Consider the following 11,995-nt stretch of genomic DNA (forward strand, 5'->3'; position numbering starts at 1 on the left):
GAACGTAAGGGCAGAGAAACTGCCGGCAGAAGTTGAGCAAGGAGGGCACACGCACTGCCAGCAATTAATTTCAACTTTTGGGTCATTTTATCTGCCGGCACAACTAAATTATGGCTCACTATCTGCCGCGACAGTCGGTGTGGTGCGAGACTGAAATTATTGGGCCCAAATGTGCGCAGACGAGGGGGAGCGCGCGAAAGGCCGGAAATTTTGCACCAAATGAATTATAGCTGCCGGCCCAACCAGATCTGCCCCAAATTGAACCCTATTCCACAAGTAGTCCTCCCAGACCAGCGCCGCCGCCGCCGCCCTCCGCCCTCGACCTCCTCCACCAACCAGTGCGCCCCCCATCGACGTACGCGCCTCACGACGCCGACTCGTCATCGCCTTCCTTCGGCACCGCCACCGGGGCAGGTCAACTATGGCGATGCGTCGAGGTCGAAGTCAACGTCGCCTCCCTCTCCAGCCCCAGATCCCGTGGCGAAAATCGCCACCACCATACCGGCGCGCTCTTCTCCATGGCACTCCAAGGTAACGAGCACGGGTGAGCTCCCCACCACAGCTCCCTCCATCCCAACGGCACGAGAGGTGCTCAGATCCATCACGCTGGACAACACGCTGCTCAGATCCGTCATGCTGGAGTCTCCTCCTCTTTCCCATGTACTCCTTTGCTACTCAGAGGAGGTGAGGTTGCCCAGCTTCTTTGTTCGATTTTCTTTTCCTGCTACCGCAGACTGCCAGCGACCATGTCCTCTGGACTTTTTTCTGTCCATGAGCTCGCGGAGCTGAGGATTTGCTTTTTGTGCCTACCTTAGCTACATTGCTTCTTAGCAAATATTCACCATCTTACATTTTTATAACTGATTTTCTATTTTGCGACTGTAAAACAAGAAGGCAGTAGAATAACTACAAAAGGAGAAGGAATCTGATGTCCCAACAAAGCACATGTGAAGAGCGCTCCAGGGAGAAAGAAGAAGGAAACAACAATCTTGCAAACGAATAAAGAAACAACAGCTTCATGACAAAAAATTTCATGAGTGGTAACACTTCTCTACACACATATAATCTGATTTTCAACACTATTAATTAGGAAATACATGGTTGAGGAACACAAGTGGACTTTACTGTACTTATATCAGTTCAATTTCTTTCAGGAAATCCTTTTTAATGGACTGATGGTGGGACTTGGGAGCAAAGGTATACATGTGTGGAAGCCATCCTTTGCATAATTTTATTCCAAATATATATACTTTCTCCTCTTAACTGGGGGATATTTCAAAAAGGGAGGATCTCGTGTGTAAGAATTGGTTGACCCTGCATTTTACTATTCATTATTATTTATACACCCCGAATGTAAAGTGTCACCATGTGTGAATTTATAATCAGCCGTAGTAATCTTGATATAGATATACACACACACTGAAGTCTGAAAACAAGCTAGTAAAACTACTTGCTTTGAAAGCAACACTACATTTTATATTGAGTGGTACTGCCATTGCCTCACCTTTGATTGCTATATGAACCATGCTATTATTGAGACAATGGAGTGGGATGTCAATGCCATTGGTTGAGTGCAAATATTTAGTTTTTGTATTTAAATTATGAGTGAAAGGGTGAGACAGAGTTTGTTACTGCATTTACGCCATTTAGTTTGTTCAAATATTTGCTTGGAGCTATGTAAGTTTACATCGGTGCCATAAATTATGCTTCAACTTTCATACCATCGGATACATAATAGTTTCTGTATAATTTTCAACTTTATAAGCAATTCAGCAGCTACATTGTTACAGGAAATTAGATACTCTGAGAAGCTTCTGCAAGATCTAGATATCATTTGTTCTCTATCGCTCGAGCCTTTGTGTTTGACACTAACAAAAATATAAAACGCGGGTGTGCCAGTGTCCACGCCAGCATCAAAAGATGCATGCCGGCCGGTGGCACAAATACCCGAATACGTATGTGTACATAAGCAGGTATTCAGCCATGTATATATATATATATATATATATATATATATATATATATATATATATATACAGGCTGATGCATGCGTCACTGCTTTACAAAAAAACCGTATTGATCCGTGCATTTTGGTCCTTGTAAGACTAGGCTGGTGAATCATCTGACCGTGACATCCCCACTAATGCATCGCTTTAATCAATCCACTAACTTATACACGCACGTCTTGCCTCTACGTACATCTGCATGGCATTTTTTTTAGTTGTGCATGGCATAATATTTAAATCTGTATGGGCACTCCTTGCTCCATAGATATGTTCTCAAGCTTCTCCCAAGCTTGTTAGGAAAAGAGAATATTGGGACAAAATATTTTCGTACTATTTCTAGTATGAATTCTCATCGAACACTGTGCTTGTGAATGTGCTTCAGTTCAATGGATAACTCCAAAAACCTGTACCTAATTTGATCCTGATAGCATTTTCTTCAGGTGGTAACACTTGTCTCAGTTATTACAGTAACTTTGTCAATGTAGAGTTGTTTTGCAGTTTGCACTATTAGAAGTATCTCCTAGATAAAAAATATTCTATAACCAAACATGATTAATACATGTGTTGTGTTTGATATAGATTTGTAGCTTATATCATTTATATAATACATCAGTTTTTCAATTGTATATTTATATGGGTTGTTCATTAACTAAGGCCCTATTCGGATCCCCTCCGCTCCCCTACTGCAGCTCCCGGAGCGGAGGGAGTGCCAGCACAATCGCGCGGAGCAGTTCGAACCCGGCTCCTCGCGCGGAGCGGAGTTGAGAATCTAGAAGCTTCCGAACAGGCAGTAACTTTTGCACAAATTTGGTTACGAGTCATTGCTTTTTGCACAAATTTGGTCATGGGGTAATCAATCCAGAATCTCAACATTCTAGCATTTTGCACAAATTTGTGAAGTTCGACTTCTTAGTGTCATGGCTCACAACTAAATGTTCCAGGATTATTATATTGCAGAACTCAGATGTGAAAATCAAACTACTTTTGCTTGATCCTATTGAGTATGAACATGAAACAATGCTTGCCTGTGCTGTCAGCTACTGTTCCTAATTCACCACACATTGTGCTATCTTTCATTCAATTAAATGTATAACCTTGCTTTTCATTTGATTCGTACAACAACTGCATCTTGCTTCCAGAATTTCTTCATGGTCCTGTGTAATCTATCTCTCATAATTATATACACATTATGCCTGAACCTGTGTTGTTTGTGTGAAAGGAAACATCTCTAGTATTTTCAAATGTTTATACATAGCTTGAACTATATTGGAAGGTATCAATGTTTGTGAATTAATACTCAAGCCACAATAATATTGGTATAGATATATATGTGAAGCTTGAAAATACGCCAGTAGGAATACATGTCAGCTGCCATATGTAGTTGTAAGCTACTTGCTTTAAAAACATCACTATGGTTTGCTTTTGTGCTTGCAAAATGATTATTATGCAAGCATGTACTTGCTGTCTGAGCCTATATTCTTTGTTTGTGTGCTACAGTACATATCATTTACCAAAGTTATTAGCTCATGGCATTTGAACCATCTTATCTATTCAGGTTGGCATCATCACTGGAAGATGTTTCTACATGATGTTTCTTCTCTTCGTATTAACATCTTAAAAGCATTACAAATTCGTAACTCTTCTGCTGGAGACATGTGGCCATCTTCGAATAATGCAGTTTCATTGGATGGTGTGAGTTTGGTATTCAGATGAATATGTTAATTCCATCAAAGAAACAGCTTGAACAGAAATGTACAAAAGAGTAATCACGCAACTTGTATTCGTGGACATGGCTACAGCTATGCACTAAAGTTAAACCATTTGTGTAGCTTCAGTCTAAGGACACAAAATCTTATCGTCTTATGTAAATTTTGTTAACCGTTGTAGCTAGATGCTACTAAACACATGTACGGAAATAAGCTTATTTGTACTGAACTTTTAGTTTGTGAATGTTTATGAAAGTTTAAGGTTTTGGGTGAGGTATATATGGAACTTTGATTGAAGTGTATAATTTGAGTGTTCTTTCTTGGTTTCCTGACATAGTGAATGGATATTGAATGCTAGTGAAATCAAAGTGACGGCAAACATAGTGAATGGATATTGAATGCTAGTGAAATCAAAGTGATGGCAAACAAACTGCTGGGTAGACATGTTTGTGCTGGCAGTTCCACTGCCGGTAATAGTAGTTCATGTGCTACTGCCAGTCTGTCGGGAGAAAATTAACTGCCGGCAAATGCATGTGTCCTGGCAGATTAACTGCCGGGAAAATTTTATATGCCGGGAGAACTAATCCCCGGCAGCCGTTCTTGTGGCTGTTTCTATCTGCTGGGAGAAACACTCTCCCGGCAGTTTATCTGCCTCTTAATGGCTTTCTCCTGGCATATTACATGCCATTACATCGGTGTTGTGGTGTAGTGTGTATTACTAGGGTTGTGTGAAGATTACCTCAGTTGCGACATTGCTTTCAATGCGGTTATGCCTCTAAGTCGTGCTTCGACACGTGGGAGATATAGCCGCATCGAGGGAGTTACAAGTACTAAGCGCGAGAACCTAGACAAAAGACTTAAAATGGAAGAATCCCACTAATGCATGAAGAACTTTAGTTACAAAATCATTAAATAAAGGATGCTTAGCATCAACAAGTTAAGAACCTATGCATTGGGAGCTTTAGCTGCTAAAGTTTTTAATGTGCTTAGCACCCCATGTAAGCACCGATGCATTGGAAGCAGCCTCATCATGTCCAACAAGATGAAACATAGGCCAAGGCACCCGGTGCCAATAATGTGGGAGTACTAATATTACCTCCTTTCCAGTTTATAGGGCTCAATTCAAAAATCTCATCAACCAAGGTAGACGATGAGTGGTGGAATAATTTTTATAGTTTGCAAAAACACTCAATTAATGCACTCGTTTTCCTCAAAAAATTATGTTTACCAATGCATTAATTTTGTGTCAAACTTTGACCACCTACTCCCTCCATCCAGGTGAATAAGTCATCTTTGGTTGTGCACCGTGACCAAGGAGGGAAAAACAAGAGAACTTAATGTTTATCTGCTACTCCTTTCGTTCCTAAATATTGTACATACGGATGTATGTAGACATATTTTAGAGTGTAGATTCACTCATTTTGCTCCGTACGTAATCACTTGTTTAAATCTCTAGAAACACAAATACTCCATATCTGGGAACAAAGGGAGGCTTTTACTCTGTATTTGGGAACAGAGGGAGTATCATCATATGTAGGGAACATAGGAAGCTTGAAATATGAACATGTCAATGGGAGGGAGTAAAAGCCTCATGCATGCATGCATGCAAGATGCAACACTCACACATACACAAGGACACACACAACACTCACGCACCCATGCGGCACACAACACACGATGCAACACACAGGCTCATGCTCAAGTGAGCAACCTACTCCCTATGTCCGTGAAAGACTGTACATTTAGAGATTTACACATTGACCAGGGCATAATTAACGCTCAAAAGTAGCAGACTTATGTGTGCATGCGACCATTGAGAGAAGAAGATTAAATGAAGGTTGTTGCATGCTGTAATTAAGGATAGACATGTAGCCTATAGCTAGAGCACAATTTGGTGCATTAGTCAATCAATATCGATTTTAGATTAAAGGCTAAATGCATTGGAAGTGTAGATGTACACTCTTTGTTTTTTAGCCGATGTACACTCTTTGTTGGAAGACCGAGGGAGTACACATGCATGCACTCACACACACAGTCAGGGTGGTTCGCGCGCAAGAGTTGGACTCCTATCGTGCCTGCGTAAAGTTTTGTTTAACTGATTTCTTTGCTCTGCCAACTGACAGGTGGGACCCAGAAAACAAGTGACAATTTAACCAGTCAACAAAGTGCCACGTTGACTATGTGGCTGGTTAGTAGGGTGCAATACGGTGCTCTATGATGAGCTAGTGATCGTATAATCACCGCAAAACAATATATAGTGACCGTAAAGAGCGTATTGTTACATACGTTGACCGCCAATGTATTTTCTCGTTTCAAATTAAGCCATATGAACCTGAAAGGACTAGTACTAGTACTGCTTTGATGTGTCCCGTCAACTCACCGAAGGAGGAGAAGCGTGCTTACTACGTTTCTCCCTCGCCCACGCGCGCGGTTGCTCGCAGGACGAGGAGAGGGTTTTGACTACAGCGCCCTCTCCCTCTCGCTCACCCTCGCGGTGGACGTGCAGCCGTTCAATCGGTGTCAGATTGCCAGAAGCATATTGTACTGTAGTATCATCATTGTTGGACCTTCCGAAGAGGCAAAGAGCCAAGTGCAAGAGGTTCACACGAGTACAAACTGTTGAACCTCCCGAAGAGGCAAAGAGCCAAGTATAAGGTTTTATAGGAGTTGTCGTCCTAGTAGGAGTATTACAACTATAGCGAACGATGCTATTGTATGATGCCGCCACGTCACCTATATCCAAAGATGTGCCACCTTTTTTCTCTCAAAGAGCGTGTTGGAGCCCTTGCAACAACCACACAAGTTGCACGTACACATAACACATTTACTCGTAATAAATTCTAAAGGAGAAATGACAGTATCCCACACAAGTTCATCTACAATTCATGTGATAAATTTGTGCACGACTAGTTTACATATATTCACAGCGCTACCGTTCATAATTTACCATACCCCACTTACACGTTATAGATGGGCTACATGTGCTCCTCTAGGTTCCAGTCGTAGGTGTTCTTCATGGATGGCACGATCCATAGCGGTGGGCAACGGGAATCATTGTCGCAGCTTTCGAGTCCGGTTCCACACGATTGAGACTCATCCAAGCTGAAGCGGCACAAATCTAGGATAGCATGTCCCGACACGTCGTTCATCCGGCGGTGCGCACTAAAGACACAACCATGCTTCATGAATGGCAGGCCTTCGGGGTCGTGCACGGATGGTGGCATCCGCTTCAAAATGGGTTAGCTGTCCCCAATGAAAAGCGAGTCCTCTCCAAGAGTGTTCCTCGGCACCCACGTAGCATCATGGGGGTAGAACTTGGTGCCGTTCATCTGGTACACGCGGCATCTCAGATCTGGAGACATGGTGACGTACACAGTCAAGCTCCATGCATAATAATGTTGTGCTCAAATATGGCGGTCAGTAATACTATGCAGCAAATAGTACTACTCCGGTATAGAGGAAGTAAAATAACCATCTTATTATATATAGCCACTCTTGGTTACATGGATGAGATAGTAAGACATGGAAAAATGAAAATGGTGGCAGCTAGTGGGTTCAAGTCTTCAAGGGCCTAGCTAGCTATACGCGTCCTCCAAGGTAAAAAGTACTCCTACTAGTACTAGTAAGTAAGTAGTACAACAACAAAAGAGAAGGCGAGAGAGTTAAAAAATATAATAGTAAATGGAATACCTGGGTAGATGGTGATGGTCCGATCGTGGTAGATTGTGTGACCATGTTGCACATCAGTGGTACCATGTGTAACGACTGCTAAGATAGTTGATCCCAATATGCCAAAGTCAGCTACAAAATTCCAGGTTAGACCAAATCGCGGATGCAAATGCACATCCAGGATTGACGATCTTATTTTGATGGGGGATGACTAGTCCCTGCAAAATAATGGAGTACCGTAGGGATGCAAATGATGGTTTGTGCATTCCGTTTGTAATCTCCCATACCGTAGGATGGCAACCAGATTAAACAAGTCACCTGGTTTGTCACCGCGAAGATGCGGCCTAGATGGCGCACGGCGTCTTCGAACATGTAGGGGTACAAATCTGTCGCGACCAACATGCGCCAGCCTCTACCGTTACTGCCTCTTGCATTGATGGCAATCCTTATGTTGAACACCACGATGAGATAGTAATCGTCGTAGCCGCGTCGCTTTGTCGGAGGGTCCGCAATTGCTATCTTCTTCAATCTCATGTAGGTATCATCATATGTATTCAAGTGCAGCTAGTCTGGAAGGCCGATCCCAATGGTTGAGAAGGGGTCTACGAGAATGGCCGCACTGCTATGGATGTTGTGCAAAATGATGGTGGTGTCCGGCCGGAGGTATGCAAGCTAATTTTCGTTGGCACCGACCCAGACCTATATATAAGACGATGGGCAGCGGAGAAATTACAAGATGGAAATGGAATAACTAAGTACTACATGATCAAACTCCATGACTGACCTGCTCATCGGATGAAATCTTACTACCTCTCAACATCGGCAACTCTAGCGGAGTCAACATGCAACCATGGCTAGGGAGTGGTGGACTGTTTGAAGGATTGTTGTCGGGGGTGTCGTGCGACATATGCCAAAGGATGGCTTATCGTGGAGGGGGCTAATAAGACGTCGTCAGTGCCAGGAAACAGGATGAGGCGAAGACATGCACGCCGGCGGATCTTATCCAGGTTCAGGACTCTCCTAGGAGCTAACACCCCTAGTCCTACTCTGCGGGGTCTCTGCATGATCACTATCTCAACAAGTGCTACAAGTTGCTCCTTGAGCTGTTTTCCTAGAGGAGGAAGAAGGGCAGGGCTAGCTCTCTACTCTCTCTATGTGTGGGCGTGTTTGCTAAAGATCTGAACCCTTTGCATGGGTGCCCTGGGGGGTCTATATAGGCCTACCCCCTAGGGGTACAATGGTAAACTGGCCGGGTGTAGGCCCAGGCTGTCAGTGTCTCTTGTGGCCGGCCACTCTACTGACCACTGGGCCCTGCCGACTGGTGGGCCCCGCCCGTTGTCTTGTACTTGGCCGACAGGCCGTGCCCGCCGCTTGCAGGTCTTGCTGGCTGCTCATCACTCTAGCCGTGCTTCTAATGACACTTTCTTTGTCGGGGAAGGCGTGGCTATAGCCCCGCCGCCTGGCGAGCGTTGACTGTAGCCATTCCCCACCTCTTCTGGTTAATGGCGCACAAACTCCTTGGAAGGGGAGGGCCGCCTTCTAGGTGCCGGCCTCCCCCATGGCCGTCTGGCCGAGGCTAACCGCCTTCTGGTTTCTCACGGGTAGGTAGGGCCTGCCGCCCGCAGGCCGTACCGACAGCCCGTCGTGGGAGCACGGTCCCTTCTTACTTGGGTGATATCATGGGTGGAAAGGCCACAGTGCCGCGCCATGCGGGAGATCTCCGGTTGATACGGTGTACTATGGCCATGACCCGCCGTGGATTCGAGGGTGGCAGGCTTTGCTGTAGCCACGCCCCGTCTCGTCGAGTTTAAGAGGGAGGAGACTTTGAGGGCGCTTGGGGCCGCCTGCTAGGGGTTGGCCTCTCTAGAGGCCGCCTGCTAGGAGGCGGCCCGCTTCGTGGCCGTCTTCTAGGGTCGTCCTCCTTCCGGTAGCCGGCCGCTTGGACCAGCCGACATCAAGAAGGCAGCGGTCAAGCTTTTGAGGTTCGAGGGGCGCAGTTGGCCCCGATGTCTTGAAATGCCATGGGAGGCAGATGAGACTACCCATGGCCAATAACTCTGACAGTAGTCCCCGAAGCTTGTGGGTCACCGCGGCTGACAAAGCGGGGTGCCCCGGCAGCTTCCTACTCCTTAAAGTCCTGGTTGCCTGTCTTGCCCGTCCTCTGGAACGCCGATTGGTAGGAGTCGGCCCTGGTCAAGTAAGCCGACTTGTGAAATTTTAACCGTCACGGTGGGAGCCATGCGGCACGCTAGCTAGGCGCCTAGGCCCGCCGCACGTGCGCCACGCGTCATCAGCTAGCCGGGCTGGCCTGCCATCCCACGCTTGATGGGACGTTGCTGCAGTCCGGGCCCGCCACTACCGGGCCTCGGCACACACGCAAATCTGCTGCGGCCGGGGTGGGCGGTTGGGATCCCGCACGCTTTTACCATGCGTCGTTACTGTGCGGTAAGTGCAGGGTCATGGGGTCGTGGGCGTAGTTAATCCCACCATCCCATGCCCCGTCCCCTCGGCTTCGCAGCCAGGGGGCTATAAGTAGGGAGAGGAGGAGTGTGGCAGACGCATGCGCGCCCTCCTCTCCCCCATCTCTTCTTGCCCTTTCTTCTTCTTCGCCGCCGCCGTACTCCACACTCCGTTGAAGTGCTAACGCGGCTCGCCGTTGTTGTTGAGCTTCTTCTTCCCGAGCCCTCTCTCTACTCCACCGCGGGCCCACACGCTCGTCACCGCCCTTCGCCTTCGTCGAGCTCGAGCCGTCATGGAGCGCTCCGGCGACTAGGATGGCTCCAACGTCCACGAAGACCACCTCATGTTCCTCCACGACACGCGGCGACTACCCTGTGCAGATCGCGTAAGGGTGCGCGCGCCGCCTGCCAACGAGATCTCGCTGGCGCCGGAGGAAGGCGAGCACGTCATCTTCTGCTCCCACTTCCTCCGTGGCTTCGTCCTATCGGTGAGCGACTTCCTATGCTCTTTCTTGACCTTCTACTGACTCCAGTCGCACCACCTCACACCAAACACGCTGGTGCTGCTTCCGGCTTTCGTCACCCTATGTGAGGGTTATCTTGGCGTCCTGCCCACCATCGAGCTCTGAGGGGCCTTTTTCGACACCAAGGTCGGCACCGCCGCCAAGGAGGAGGCAGCCCAATGCGGAGCTTTCATAGTGGTGCGGCGTCCGGGTTTCTGGAAACACCTTTCCAGCCATCAAGTTGATACAGTCAGTGAAGCTGTGGCAGAAGTCGTACTTCTATGTGAAGAACATCGACCCGGCGAACGACTTCATCAACCTGCCGCCTTATGTGGCAGGTCCGCCTACTGTGCCCCGCGTCAATTGGGGTTTCAAGCCGAAGCCGCCGTTGGATGACGCCTCCGCCGCCATCGCCCACCTTAAGGTGATGACGGAGTCGGAGGGCCTCAAGGCGTCCGACTTTTTTGTCGCCTTCGTGGTGCGCTGGATCCTCCCTCTTCAAGGCCGGCCTCATATGATGAGCCAGATGAGCGGGCATCGCGACCCGTGCCGGATGTGCACCAAGGAGATGCCGACTGCAAAGGTGGCCCTCCCGGTGAATGAGATCGTGGACCTCAAGCTCGAGGAGGAGGAGTGTCGGTTCGGTAAGCGGCCGTACTCCCATGCTAATCCACCGCCTGCGGTAAGCTCTTGATTCTTTTCTCTCCCTCCTACTGGGTTCTATTTTGCCAACTGACCAGTTTGACCATGATGCAGATCCTCCCATCTTAGCCAGAGGCCAACATCGACTACCAGCCGGACCGGTATGTGAGCGACGTGGCGGACCCTGACTTGGGGGCGGCCTCCCTAGAGAACGACGCCACAGGTGGTGCCGAGGCAGGCAACTCCGTAGGAGGAGGCGCTGTGGAGGACTGGCCAGATGATGATGATGATGATGAGGAGGTGTCGTGCTATCCGCCGCCTTCCGACAAGGCGGGTCCAAGCTCCTCAGCCGCACCGACTGCACCAGGCGGTGGGCCCAAACACCGAAGCGCGCTGCTATTTGGCAGCCACCCCAAGAAGCCCAAACACTCGGCAGTTGCGGCCAAGAACACGACCGCCGCGACCAAGCGGCATGAGGCCGCATTGAAGGCGACCAAGTTCCATAAAGCCCCCAAGCAGCCTCCGATGGTGTCAGCATAAGTTCTTAACCTTCCTCGTGTCTTCTACTCTTTTATCTTGTCGATTCCTTCTGAATCTCCTTTTTACCTTTTCTTTGGTGCAGGGCCCCGCTCTCTCTTGAGCGGTCGACCTCAGCCTGCGTCATCAGGGCGGCGGAGGGCTCCACCAATACTAGCCGTATAGACCCGGCCATCGATCTTCGGGAGGCGCGGGAAAGGAACGCACGAGAGGTGCGGGAGGACAAGGAAGCCGCGGCCAAGAAGGCGGAGGCCGAAAAGGCGACGCAAGCGGACGCAGACACCGCGGCTAAGGCCCAAGCCGACGCCGCGGCAAAGAAATGTGCAGAGGACACCGCGCGTCATCAGAGCCCCCAACTCATCATCCCCCTGTGCTCTGCGCCACCAGCAACAGACATCCCGACGCTAGCTAGAGGAGCCGGTGACGAGCAGCCGGTCATGGAGAGGGATGGAGGGGATGCCGTCTTGCCGGAG

General features: G+C 48.2%; 1 long non-coding RNA gene across 6 annotated transcripts; it reads left to right on the forward strand.

Moving 5' to 3' along the window:
• The first annotated feature begins 205 nt into the window (after window positions 1–205).
• Window positions 206–3,989, forward strand: LOC123085993 (uncharacterized). Of its 6 annotated transcripts, none has more exons than XR_006440232.1 (4): window positions 206–684; window positions 895–1,040; window positions 1,155–1,197; window positions 2,661–3,989. It is a non-coding gene; the product is annotated as an uncharacterized lncRNA (long non-coding RNA). The 6 variants fall into 6 exon arrangements; XR_006440231.1 differs by having other exon boundaries at window positions 207–1,040; window positions 2,661–2,855; window positions 3,562–3,989; XR_006440229.1 differs by having other exon boundaries at window positions 209–684; window positions 2,696–3,989.
• Window positions 3,990–11,995: the final 8,006 nt, after the last annotated feature.

The sequence above is a fragment of the Triticum aestivum genome, chromosome 4A (genome assembly GCF_018294505.1).
Source record: "Triticum aestivum cultivar Chinese Spring chromosome 4A, IWGSC CS RefSeq v2.1, whole genome shotgun sequence".
NCBI classification, from domain to species: domain Eukaryota; kingdom Viridiplantae; phylum Streptophyta; class Magnoliopsida; order Poales; family Poaceae; genus Triticum; species Triticum aestivum.